The sequence below is a fragment of the Siniperca chuatsi genome, linkage group LG14 (genome assembly GCF_020085105.1).
Source record: "Siniperca chuatsi isolate FFG_IHB_CAS linkage group LG14, ASM2008510v1, whole genome shotgun sequence".
In the NCBI taxonomy this organism is placed as follows: domain Eukaryota; kingdom Metazoa; phylum Chordata; class Actinopteri; order Centrarchiformes; family Sinipercidae; genus Siniperca; species Siniperca chuatsi.
In genome coordinates, this window is record NC_058055.1 from 20787392 (window position 1) to 20801654 (window position 14263).

The 14263-nt window shown below is 41.9% G+C and overlaps 1 protein-coding gene across 4 annotated transcripts in view; it reads left to right on the forward strand.

The window, feature by feature from the left end:
* The first annotated feature begins 2376 nt into the window (after positions 1 to 2376).
* Positions 2377 to 14263, forward strand: part of jade2 (jade family PHD finger 2) — a 196798-nt gene continuing 184911 nt past the window's right edge. For 2 of the 4 annotated variants that reach the window (XM_044222722.1, XM_044222723.1), the window contains exon 1: positions 2377 to 3264. The gene's annotated coding sequence lies outside the window, so the exon portion shown is untranslated. The remainder of the gene's footprint in view (positions 3265 to 14263) is intronic. The other 2 variants (XM_044222721.1, XM_044222724.1) reach the window with 1 other exon arrangement.

Genomic DNA, 14263 nt, shown 5'->3' on the forward strand with positions numbered 1-14263 from the left:
ATGCACTCAAGTGTAAGCATCAGTTTCATGCTACAGCTGGTGGAAGTGAAGTTACTAGTACCTACTTTATATGCTGTTGGGTAGTTTAATCTGTAACAAAAACACCTTTTTTTAAAAAAAAAAAAAAGCTAACTCTTAATCTGAAAAGCAACCGGTAACTGTATGAGTCAAAAAAATGTGGAGTTAAAAGTTCAATATTTGTTTCTGAAATGTACACAAATAATAATTATGTTTTTAGGTGATACCATGCATCCTATTTGACTTCTACAAATACAGCCCCTTTCCCCCAGGAACTGATAAAAATCAATGGATACTCTTCAGTGACGGCAACACACAATGTGTTGTATTTCCATCACCTTCAATTATGGAAATATAACACAAATGAACTGAGGGAGGCTTGACCCACCCTGCAAACAATACTCATGAAGGAACTACACTGCCACGATAGTTGAACATTTCTGGTATGTAGAACACATTTATGTTTCATTTTGCTAGTACAGAACAGAAAACGCAGTAATAAACCATAAGGATTAAGGCGCATAAAACAGAAGTTATAGGTTTTGCTGAAAGTTTGGCTGAGATAATATTATTCAGATTGGCCAAATAAGGACCATACATTTTACATGTAGAAAATGGAAACCTCTGTGCAGTGTAATGTAATCTAGTACAATAAGCTTGCAGTAAATGCTGCCTCCTTTAACTGTAAATATTAACTATTTGTGGAGACTTGCTCTCAGATAGGTGTCACCAATATTGTGGTCATTTCTGAGGCTAAAGCTTGTGATGGTGTTGTCTTATAAATACAATCCATTTACTGTATAGGCCAGTAGCAATTGACTCATTAGTTATTAATACTAATGTCTTCAATGATGTGCTGCATGTAGCACCTTTAACCACGCACTGATAACAATCAGAAATGCTCTGCAGCTGTAAACCCCACCCATCTGGTGGGCCCAGCAGATGAAACAAACTACAACTGCTATTTGACCCAGATATGGGTGGATCTACTTCCTAAATAAACAGTGTGTGCATCTCATCAGACAGGAAACTGTATTACCTCACATTAAAAAATGACCACGGGGAGGGTCACAGGCTGTTTCCTCAGGGGAGACTACCTACCTGTGTTATGTGGAGGAGAAGGAGTGGAGGACAAACTGTGGGATGCTGCTGTTGCATTTGAATATGTGCCAGAGAAATCCCTCCTCTGTGTCCTTCGTCGCCTCATTTCACTTTGTGCAAAACAGCATAACACCCTCTTTTCCTCCCCCCCCTCCACTTTCTGAGTGACACCTGATACAACTGAAATGAGCATTGGTGCACCTGACATCCTTGCCTGTGTGAGAGTGGTTTTGTGTGTGTGTGTGTACATGCGCTTGCAGGTCTGTGTGTTTGATACAAGTAGAACCGTCCCATTTGTTCATCCGAATGACCTTAATTTTAGTGTGCCTCCTGGCTCTGCATCTATGTATATTGACCAGACATTTTGGTTACAAAAAAAGCTGAGGGAAGATGAATTACAACAGTTGAGATGATCCGCTGTCTGTCACTGCAGAGATGCAGGGGTAAAAGCTGCACATAGGTAATGAGATGGGGGAGTTTTCATGGGGAATGAAGACGGATTTGTTTGTGAAAACTGGAATGCGCTCTGCAAGCATCAGACTGTAGAGAAAGTACAAGAAAATGTAGTCCTGCTTGATATCAGGCAGAGGACAGTGATTTAGAGACATTGGATGGTAGTAGATTACGCATTGATCAAACACCCTCCTTCCCTTTAAATATAGATTTTAGAGAAAATGTGAAGGAAGGTAATTTACTTGCCAACCATTCCCTTTGGATCGCTGTGAGCAAATCAATCACTGGTGGAGAGATATTATCACTTACAGTAAAGTGCAACTACGGGCTGTCACTTTGAACTGAAGCTCCAGCTGGCAATTATTTTGACAGCAGTTAGTGGTGATGGTAAGAATCAAGCATTGCCTTAAAAAATAGATGGACGGATTGACACTTAAATGAAACAAGTAATATTAATTTCAAATTGTGGATGAATTTGAATTCTAACATAATTCCTCTTACACAGAGTCCAGTCACATGTCAATCACAGGAAACAGGGGATAGTTTAAGTTATTTACCTTTGTACATTGCATGACTGAGTCCTCCACTAATAAATCAGCCGAAAAGAATCTACTTTTAAACTGGTGGCTGTTGTGCTATATGGTAATCACTGGCTAGAGATCAGTCACCGGATACAGCTTTTTATGTACCATTTCAAAACTTTCTGCCACAAAGAAAACGAATTGGCAGGTGAACTTGAAGGTTCAATCCCCATCCTCTCCTCTCCGAGGCGCAGTCATCTAGCATTTCTCAGAATAGGAAGTGCTGCTTGCGGTAACAGTGAATTGAAAGTACGCCATAAATATGGCGCCAAAAGAGTTTTCAAGCTGATGATAAGAGCTGATTTTTCTCTGTTGTCTTTTTTTTTCTGGGGGTGGGGGGGAGAGGTTGCAAGACAAGACCCGCCTGTGCATTTGTGTAGAGCGGTGTGCACGTACACCGGGTGGAGGAGTGGAAGCAAGGCAAGGCAGCAAGTGAAGACGAGGAGAGCGGAATGTTTTATTTTTGAAGGAGGGACATTGCGAAACTGGCTTGCAATCTTTTCTGACTCATCGTTTGGAAATAAAGCATCCTTTTCTTTTTTCTTTTTTTTCTTTTACCCCTCCTCCTCTCGCTTCTCCGTCCCCTCCTCTCGTACCGCTGGCACTGGAGAGGAAAACACAGTCGGATTTTGACACCACGTTTGGGCTGCTTTTGCAAAATGCGACATGCTTTCCTGTGAGCAGTATATTGTGCGCACCTCGCAGCCTGCTAAACCGTGAACAGCAGCAGGAACAGCGGCGGCACCACTGTGTTTGTTGTTGTTGAGTTATAAAGGCTGCAACTCCGTCTGGCTGCCACTTTTGGATTTTATTTCAGATTTGGACTCGGTCGCCGGTCTTTGCAGAGCTGACGCGCTGTCAACGCGCACCGTGAGGGGAAGGGAAGGGAGGGGAAGGGACAGTCCTGTCACCCAACGTGGATCCAGAGTCGGAGCTGTTTAGCAGCACTGTTAGCAGCCTGCCAGGGCACCGAGTGGGCAAACTGAACTAGTGCTAAACCCTCCACTATAAAACTACATGTGCCTGGCTCCCAATGATCTCCTAATCTCTGGAAATCGCCCGCCGTCCAGGACTGAGGACGTTTCTGCACCCGAAGCTGACTGCGATCAAGGTAAAAAAAAATACCTCTAACATACGTATGAAAATGATAAAATCTAAAAGTGGGAGTGTTGCAGGACCTCTGAAGTCCACTTTGCTGCTGCTGCTGCTGCTGCTGCAAGTGCTATATCGGCGCTAGGCTAGCAGCAGGGCAGCAGCTCTGTACGCACTTTTGCAGCGGGCTTGTCAGTCACAGTCAGCGGCAGGGGCGCTTACAGTGTTGTTAGCCTGAACGGTGCATGTGGGTTAAGGAGGGGGGGGGTAGTATGTGTTTTATGTGTCGCAGTGGAAGGAGAGACAAATAACCCGTTTGAAGCCAGAGCCTGTGCACGCAGAGAGATGAAATTAACCGGGTAAACTTGGGCCATGTTGTGCTGCAAATGTAACGTGAACGCGCCCCGGTGGGAATCAAGTGTGCGAGCGGGTACTTGGAGAGAGTCCAAGTGTGGTTATTTTTGCGCGTAATTGCAACAAATAGGGTCATTTGCAGCAGCGTAGCAGGGAATGTGAGTTGTGACTTGCAGGCGAATGTGAAAGCTGGAACACACACACACACTCTCTCTCTCACACGCATGAATATAGACACATAGGAGTGGGGTAGGATATGAGATGAAGTTGTGTGATGATTATGTTGTGTGTAGAGCAGCAGGTCTTGGGTTTACAGTCCCTGGAGTATTTGCAGGTTCCTTCCCTTAGTAAAAAGGGAGGGGAGGGGAGTGGAGAAGGGGCTCAGCACTGCTTTTAGGAAGGCTGAGCACGCAACCACACACGTACACACATCAAGGAATTAGAGCAACTCCTCTCTGCCTCCTTCACCCTCTCCTCCTCCTCCTCCTCCTCCATGCTGTGCAGATCTAGCCGGCTTTAGAAGAGGGGGGAGTGGCAGTTGTTTACCTCCTCAAAGTCAGAGCTCTGTCTGTATCTCTGGGTTGGATGATTGTGGCTGTTGCATCCTTACCTGGAAAAACAACAAAACAAGGGCTTGACATGTGGATGCAGATGCTGAAGCTGGGAGTCAGATGTGAGCAGGATTAATGGGGTCTAAGTGGGGCATTAGCCTCTGCTGTGATTTTCAGTGGTGCGTTGTGGCCACCTACTCTTCATAATTGCCCGGAGAACCTGTAAAAAATATTATGTCTGCTTATTAGTGCTGATCATTAACGAAGGGAGAAATTTATCCAGATCAAAAAAAAAAAAAATAAATAAATTTATGGCACATGTGAAGCTTAACTGGCTCTAGCCTTGAATCAATTAAGCTGGGATCATCTGGGGACTTGTTAAATGTTCCCAGTTGTGACAGCAGCAGCCCCCCACCCCTCCCCTCTCTTCCCACCATCTCACACACACACACACACACACACACACACACACACACACACACACACACTCATCATCATCACACACAAGCTTGAATTGTGCACACATACTAATAACTGCTTGTGCCTCTCGCTCACTCTAAACACATTCAAGTACAGATGCATGTACCATGCTCTTCAAACTCTCAACAAACTCTTGCACGCACACACACACACACATACATACATACATACATACACACACATACAACCCTCCTCCTGCTGGAGATGAGTCATGGTGTGTGTGGGCAAAACAACTCTCTCTCTGTCCCCCTCACTGTCTCATATCTTTCCTGATGCAGTGCTGTCTTGTTTTCACTCACTCTCTCTCTCATCTCTCTCTCTTTCTCCCCCTCCCCTCCCTCAAGGCTCGCCTCTCTCGCCTAGAGACAGTGGTTGTTTACAAGGCAAGTGAACAGGGATGAGAGCTGTTGACATTTTGCATCCTTTTTATTTATTTATTTTGATGACAGCCCTCCAGCCAATCATCCATGTTTAAATCCCTCCTTCCTCATCCATACCTTTGTCTCATCCATCACTATTTCTTTTTAAACCTTCTTTGCTTCCTTCTGCTCCATCCATCCACCCACTGCTCTGTTACTCCCCAACCTTTTATCCATCCATCCATCCATCCATCTTTCCCCTCATCATCTCCTCGTCATCCCTTGATCTAGATTTTACTGTGATTTAACATCATCGGACGTAGAAGCACAGCCAGGAGGAATGTGTGTGTGTGTGTGTGTGTATGTGTGTGAGTGTGAGAGAGAGACCATATGCATTAACTCCCCCTGTACAGTATGTCATGTGAAACTTGAGCACGCAGACCTTTTAAGCCTCACATGTGTACATATGCACACGTGGCTATAGTGTAGCATGTGTATTTGTGTCTGCTGCGTTAAGCGCTGAGCTCTGATTGGCTGGGAAAGGGGGTAAGGACCCCCACGTGGTGCGTTGTATCGCATTAGCAGCTACGTAGTGAAGAGGAGGAGGAGGAGGAGGGGTGTTGTTCATGAATGGAGCACTGACGTCACATAAACTGTACCCTCAATCCCCTCTCTCTCACACACACACACACACACACACACACATGCACATGCATGCCCCCCAATGTGCACATACATGTTTTACACACATTGCTAAAGAAGGCTGCAGGGCAAATGTGTGTGTGTGATTCAGAAATACATGTCAGATAAGAAGGATGGGAACCAACTGAGCTGAAGGATTTATGTGTGTGTGTGTGTGAGAGTATGTATGTATGTATGTGTGTGTGTGTAGCTGCCTGCAGGCGGGTTGGCTAGCTGTCATGTCACCAGCTCTCTGCTGCGCTCTGCTCTGCTTACTAACTAACTAACCAGCATGTTGGCCACAAGGGTATTACTACTAGCTGAGTAGGATTTGTGTGTGTGTGTGTGTGTGTGTGTGTGTGTGTGTTCTTGTTGGTGTGTATTGTGTTTTGTGAGTTGAGACCTGATTTTGGATTTCCGATATCGATACTGATGAATCAAAATTTCTGGTCCATCTTTTTTATCATTTATTTTAGACTTCTCTTGAAGAATGTAAAGAGAAAGAATAAGCAAGAAATAAATATGAAAAATGTTTTCTTAGACTTGATTATCTTCTAATAAGGGCATTACAGTAATTTGTACTTTTAAAGAACTTTTATTACACTTACATGTATCCGAGAAGACACAAACACAATTGCAAACATATAAAAACACCTATCTGTGTGTTCAGGATCAATTCATATTGGGAGTTATCGGCTGCTAAATCACTAACAGTTTAGTCAAATATTGGCTGATAAACATCGCTAAAATGATTTTGGTCTATTCTTAGTGTGCGGCCATTTGTTAATGTTTTGTTGTGAATTTGTGGGATTGTTCTGGGTTCCTCACATGCAGGTTTTGTCATGTCTTACAAGTTTTGCAACATGAAACCAACCATGTGGTGGATTAAACGCTGCAGGCATGTTTGTATGCATTAACCCATGTGTGTTTTTTCCAGTGTTTGCTCTCAGTACATGACCCTGCTGTGGCCTAGAACCTCATTAGTAGGTTCTTGAGGGTGTGTGTGTGTGTGTGCATGCTAACCTGCTGTTCAATGGGCAGGAGATGACGTCAGACTTTAATGGGGAGAGGGGGTGTTTTCATTTTCACATTGTTTTTCCTGCCTTGTTAGTAAAGGATAATTGCAAAGTCTGCACACCTGCACACATCACTGGTGAGGAAGGAAATGGTACACATATTTCACGGAAAGATTTTTAATTGGAATGTGTGCTTCATAAGTCTTCGTTCTGCAAAAACTGTCCCTCGCTGACTGAATAAAAGCAGTGAATGTTCTGGTGTAGCAGATGGTTTTTCAGATAAACTTAATGATCCATATTTTGTCATAGTTCACTGTGAAGTCTATGTTGGTTCCACAAAGTTGGCAGTGATTAGAGCATATCTCACCAAACTATTTCGATTCCTTTAAACTTATTTCATGTGTTTTCATTTCCCCTCAATAAATGAGACATTGACCACAGCAGTTCTACCGTAGGACTCTGTAAATGTGTTAATCGTTAAGTTATTCATTAAGCCCAAATGCTAAAAATATCTTTATTGGGTTTGAATGCTTCCAGCATTCACTACCCATGTTCTACAAAAAATTCTTTATTATTATTCCGCCAATTTTTTTGCAACTTAACTCCCTAAAAAATGTTCAATGTAGAAATTTCATTTAAACATCAAAATATTCAGCTCAATTAGGAATTAGGACTTTTTTCGCATTCAAATGAATGGACGGAATGTTCAAAATTTCCACATTTTTACACTTTTCAAGCTTTTTCAACTCTTACCTATTAATTTATACTTTCAACTAGAAACTCAATTCAAACATCAAAATGCTCCACGTCTTACATACATTGAGTTTTATTCAACTTTTCAATCCCATTTATACTAATTAGACTCTTTCCTATTTTTCCAATCTATCATACTGTCTCAGGTGCTTCTTCATACAAAGATAAGCCAGCTATGCACTTTAACTCCCAGCCATTACTCAAGCAATGCAGTTCAGCTCCCAGCATACACTATATTTTGCATTATTTAGCCCATTCCCACTTTCTCAATTCATATTTCTTCTTACTCTTTTTCATGCATTTTTCAAGTTTTGACTCATTCAGACTTCCTACGAAAAACTCTATTCAAACCTTATGATGTTCCACATCTTTCATACATTATTGGTTATTATTCAACTTTTAAAGCCAGCAATTCAGTTTAGCATCAGCTTTTCAATTTCTTCAGAAATTTCTTCTCTAGTTTAAAGTATGTTACTGTATATTAAGTTTTGTTGCTAAAGAAGTCAACAGCTTCCATAGATTTTTGTCTATGTTGAAAATCTGTCATCACTTTCCCCCATTTTAAAAGCCACCCACATAGGTGTTTTCACCTTATGTAACTGTTTAGATCCCTTCTCAGGACCATGCTGGTTTGTGCAGACTGCTTGATTGACTGTCCTGTTTGCTTTGTTGCACTTTTTTAAGGGTTGGGACAGCATACAACTTTATTGTGTCTGGTGACCTCCTGTAATTCCCAGCATAGCTCCACCCAACATCAATCTGAGCAAAAAATCCATCCATTGTCATAGGTGGAAATAAAATTGTTTCAAGTAGAGCTGTAAAACACCTGAGAGGGTAATTTTCTTTGAAAGAGAGGGCTGTATGTCTCATTTATGTTAGTAAGTTAATTTAGTAGTCTTGGTTTTAAAACTATGTTCAAGCCTAATTATGGGTCCAGTTTGGCTGGGTGAAATGCAAAACAGCAACTATCATGACAACCAGGAGAACTAATATACGCAGTATCCTTGTAGGTATGGCAAATCATATGTGGGGTTGAACCCTATTGAGTTTGTGCCTGATGATGATGTTTATTATTATTATGATTCAAATCGTGAAGTGGTAGAACCCTACTGAGTTTGTGTTGGTTTATTAATATTATTATTTCTTTTATGCCGTGGCTCAAATTGCCCTGAGCTGGAATGGGCTAGAAACACGAAACTTGGCCCAGTAACTGGAAATGATGTGCATGGGCTTCCATAGAAATTTGAGCTAAATCAGCCACATGGTGGCGCTGTAATTAAGGCCCAAAAATGCAATTTTTGAAAGGCCACGCCCCTCACACGTGACTCTAATTGACTTGAAATTTCTCACACAAGTCAAGCTGGATTTTTTGCTAATTTGCATAATGTGAAAAACTGTAAAATGAATACATGTTTCAGGTGAAACTATGCAGAGTAAACAGCAGACACTCAGGAAGCCTCCTTCCTGAGGGCATGGCTTAAGCAACACAGAGTAGCTTAAGTTTCTGAGTTCTCAGACCATTTTCACAATTGAGAATGACTTCCGGATGGGAGCCAAAATGTCTTGATTCTGAAAACAGTGTCCAGATGACTACGACTGAAACCTTTTCTACGATGGAACACTCCTGGACGAATGAGGGACTACACCCTCTAGTAAAATGAATATAACTTTTTGAATTTTGACTCTATTGACACCAAAAATGTTATACAGCATTGTGGGACTAAGATACACGTTTCTATTATAAATGAGCAAGAAAATATCTTTGCAAAGGGAGGGGCTTAGCACAAAATTGGCCATAACTCATTAACGATTTGTCCAATCATCATAAATCTTGGGAGATATCTTCAGGCTGTATTTGGGAATAGGCGTACCAAAGCATTTTGAGCTCGACCCATGGGGGCGCCACAAATGCCAAAAAACAGGACAGAATTTCAGAATTCAGACAGAATTGTCGCGTGCATACTCTGAGGACAAGTATTAACCAAAATCTGTAGTTTCATATTGATTGGTGCGAGTGGGTGTGGCCTATCGCATATTTGCCCATAACTCAGATAACTAAGACGCCTTTGAACAATCCTGATGAAACTTAAACATTAGACACCCCACGCTATCTCCGGAACATACATACCAAGTTTCTTTCAAATCCCATGGGGGGGAATGGCGGAACTTTGAGTGCGAAATTATTGAAACACTGCAGGCTGTGTGATGATGAAACAAGTGTGTGATTGGTCTCACTCATTCTTTCAAACTGAATTAAGTAAGCTGAAGTGATTTTGCTCGTTGCTGCCTGCAACTTTAATTTTTTGCCAATCAAGCTTCTTCCTTCCGTTGAGCGAAAAAGGTTTAACCTGCCCATTGCCGCCTGTGGCTATTTTTAAAAGTTTTTTATTATCTATTAGATACTTTCTCCTTCTATCATCCTAAATGTTGGACTATTCTCTCTCTGTCTGCCTGCTCCCTACTACTCTTCTTTGTGGAAAAAATAAAAAGCCTGAAGGCTGTAAGCACAGTGATGGACAGGCTGACAGATGCTGCCTGAGCTCCTGATGGGAAGAGTTTCAGGAGTTGGTGTGTGTATGTTTGTGGGGAGAGAGGGTGAGTAAACAACAGACAGAAACAGTATGTCAGACCTTCCTTTGCTGTTTGAACACCCGGTGATCCAAGATGGAAATAAGCTTCTGATTCACCGTGCCATCCGTGAAGATTTAATTTGCGCTTAATGTGTATTTAAAACCATCAGATATATCAAAATGAATAAAAGAAGGCAGGATAGCTGAGGTTCAGAGGGAATGGGGTTATATATTTTTGCTTTTCTTGTATAGAAAATGGCTGTTCATCTGAGTTTTGAGACCAAAGAGACAAAGTTTGCAGACAGATAATAAAAGATAATACATACAAGAGGAAGTGTGAAAGGAAGGAAAATAGGATGAAAGATGGTGAGGAGGTGAGGGGTTGAGATAGCTGAAGAGAGGGAGAAGGCAACAAACGAGAAGACAGGGAAGGTGAAGCCAGCAGGGACAGAAGGTAGAGGAGAGGAGGAGATGTAGAGAGTGCAGGATGAAAGACGACAGGAGGGGGTGGAGGTAGATAAACAGGGAGGTGGTCATCAGGGTCGCTGGGAGTGAAGGGTAGAGTGCTCATCCTCCATCTCTCTGTCCTTTTCATCCCTTCTTCACTCCCTTCCAGGAGCTAATGAACTCCTGATGGCAGTCGAGACCTGAGCGATGAATCAATCCTCCATCTCTCTCTGTTTCTCTTTCTCTCTCCCTCTCTCCCTCCTCCCACCTGTCCTCCCCTTTTGCTCTCTCCCTGGCTTTTTGGCAGGGCCCCAACCTTGCTGGCTCCGACTCACCTCCTTCATTGTTTGTCAGCAGATTTCAGGAGATGGAGCGGGAGGCTTAGTTAGGAAATTATTTGGACCTCAGCCTCTTCCTTCTTTTTTTCTTTTTATCCATTTCTTCTCTCTCTCTCTCTCTCTCTTGTGTTTTCTGCTCTCTCATTCCTGCTCCCATGATGCAGCAGCAGGAGCAGTGGCAGCATCAATAAATATTGTGTTAATGTTCTGGTGGCTGGAGCCAGCAAGTTGATAAAGGAAATCTATTTGATTTCTGTGGCTCGTTTGTTTGGCCCGACCCCTCTTGGGTTGGTGTGCATATTGTGTATCAATATACAGTATGTGTATGTATGGCTTAGGACATAAAGTTTCTTCCTTAATTCCTTTCATTTCCTCTTACTGACATCAGTTCACTACCTTCACTTGTCCTTCCCTACTTTGTTCCATCCTCCTTATTTTTTGCTGACACTGTTATATTGAGACAAATTCCATAAAAGACACAATCCATATTCTTTATGCTCAGCACTCAAAAGTACTCAAAGTATTGAAAGCCAGCCACTGTACAATAATTGTCATATTATGTTTCCTCCCAGTGTAACACAAGGAAACCACTTAAGGCTATGGTATGAGAACTTGTTTGTATGACGTGTCGTCTAACAACGTCTGAAGGCAAAAGCATTTATACTTGTTCCTAACAGCTACACTCGAAGGCTGGACAAAAAGCCACAGAGATGTGCGAGATGTAATAATCCTTTAAGTGGGCACACATTTTTGGACAATCTTTCCTCAAAGGCATTCATGGAGAGAAGTTCAAACCCTGCTTACTTTCTAACCTCTGCAAACCTGGCCAATCGCTGTGTTGAAGCATACGGACACCTTTAGTACTCTTTAAAGGACAGGGACATTTTACTGCATTGTGGTTGGATACTGAAGGAACTGAACTCTGGCCATTGTAAAATACAATAAAAAAAAATTAATAGCATATTTGTGATTAAAAGCAACTTTCAAGGTTAAAGAAACATCCTTAACTCAAAACAAGCAACTAACTTGCTTCATCAAGATTGTGAGATTTTATTTATGGTGGCATCTCCCTGGCAACATAAGAAAACAACTCAGCCATCAAATTATGATTATTATAGTATTACATTCTGGTTGGGTGCACTCATAGCAAGAAGGTGACCAGTTTTCAGGGGTTTTACCATCAAGCATTGAAGGCAAACTGAATACAGAGACAGTTAGTTTAAGCTACATGGTGTGCAAAAGTTAACCACGTGTAACTACGTGAATTTTACATGAGGTGGAAGCCAAATATTCAGCTGGTTTTGTAATACCAAGCTAACACTGGCCTCATTTGCTTATTTTTGATTGAAAGATTTAAGTGCCAGAACAAAGGTGGGACTGTAGGCTTCCTGAATTAAATGTCAACGTAAATGCCACAAAAATAAACTGCATTTGGATGTATTTGAATGAGTCGAAAATAGCTTTAAACAGCTGGGGAGTGATTGATAGTCCTGTCTGTTATGTCAGTGGAAAAGAAAGAAACAAAATTCCAGAGTTACTAATACTCCGTCTACGTCTAAAAAACCCCCTGCCTAAATAAAGTACCTGTGGGGAAGCACTGAAATGTACAAGATGTTTCATTTGGAAGTAATCTCTAACTTCTTTCAGTATCGCATAAGGACCAAGCTAGTTAGCATCGTTAGTGTTCCTCATTTAAACCACGCTACAGCTAGCAGGGAGCATGTATTCTTTGTTCCTGTGTTATTTTACACTTAGGGTAGCTTTGCTCTCCTGAGAGTAATACCAGAAAACTAATTCACTTTACGGAGACGACTGTATTTGACATGAGGAGCGAGCTTTCTTCCATCCAGCAGATCCCCACAGAGTGTTCAGTGGGGGGGACCACAGGGGAGAGGGCTGATGGGAATGGTGATGGTGAGATCAGCATCAGAGAGTGACTCATGACTGCTCTTAAGTGGCTCCGAGCCTTCCAGTCAGTCAGGAGATGTTAGAGTGTGTGTGTGTGTGTATGTGTGTGTTATTGAGTGAAGTCATAAGCACAACGTTAAAGTTGCTGGCTGAGAAGTTAAGGACAGCTGTAGGCTGTGGTTTTTGTCTATGCACTCCAGGTTTATTTGTGGTTTTCCACCTTTTTGTAGCGGCTCTCACAGCAACTCATGTTAAGAAATGTATTCAGTCAAGGGTCCAGCAGCGATCGGCTTTAGGGCACGGTCACACATGCGCGAATGCAGGCGAGTGACTGTCGCCTGCTGAGGCGATCGTATTTTGTCGTGCTAAATGTGGGCAGTGCAGGATGTGACAGCCAAGTGGGGCCAACCACACACACTTCCTTGCTATTGGTTGAGGCTGCAACCTCAACTGTCAAAGTTCACCAAAGTTGAACTCCATGCAAAGTGAAGATGCTAATTTTCTTTGCCACTGGAAGCGAATATTTCATTCGCCCCTTCACTTGCATAGTGTAAGTGAATGGGAGGCGAATATTCGCCAATGTTAACTTCACTCATATATGACCGTGCCCTTATTCTGCTTTCTTTCAGGATATTGAATTCTTGATTCTCAAATATCCTGAAACCAGAGTGCAATTCTGTCTCTCCAGAAGCATAAAGTTTCACACATTTTAGCGATGCAACTAAAGATGACTTTCATTATTTATTCATCTATCGATTCCTTTTCGATTTTTTTATTTTTATTTTTTTTAATTGTTTGGTCTCTCTAGTGTGAAGAAATTTCTCAAAGCCCAAGGTAACATCTTTAAATTGCTTGCTTTATCTGACCAATAGTCAAACAATACTTAAACAATATCTACAAAAGCAGTAAAACGAAAGTAGCACGTTAGCAGCAGCAGCAGCAGCTTCAGTCCCCTGTCTGTATCCATGTGTGTACCACATTTCATGGCAGTCCATCCAATAGTTGTGAGAAATTTCACTGAAAACCAAAAATGTCAACCTGATGTTGGCACTAGAGGTCAAGTCAGATGATCACCAACGTCAGTAGGCTTCATCCTCTGGGAACCATGAAAGTCTGTACAAAATGTCATGGCAGTCTGTCTAATAGTTGTTGAAATATTTCAGTCTGGACCAAAGTGGTGGCTTGATGGACTGACAGACTTGAATTGCCATGAACAGCAAATCCTCATGTTGGAGAAGGGGGGAATCTGCAAATTGGGATTTTGCCATTTTTGCTTGATAAATGACTTACTTGATCAGTCAATTATCCAAAGTGTTCTCTTATTAATTTACCGTTGATTGACTAATCAGTCAATTGACTAATCATGCTAACACATTTACAACTTAACGTTGCACTGGAACTGAATTGATGTAAAAATACACCTCTCCAGCAGTCTAAACCATAAACTTGGCATGCAACAGAGAATAGTTTCCTCTTGCCTCTTGCTGTATAAAGATGCCAACGATTCACCATGTTTGCCTAGATTATTAGCATTTTAGTGTCAGATAAATCGCTGATGGGA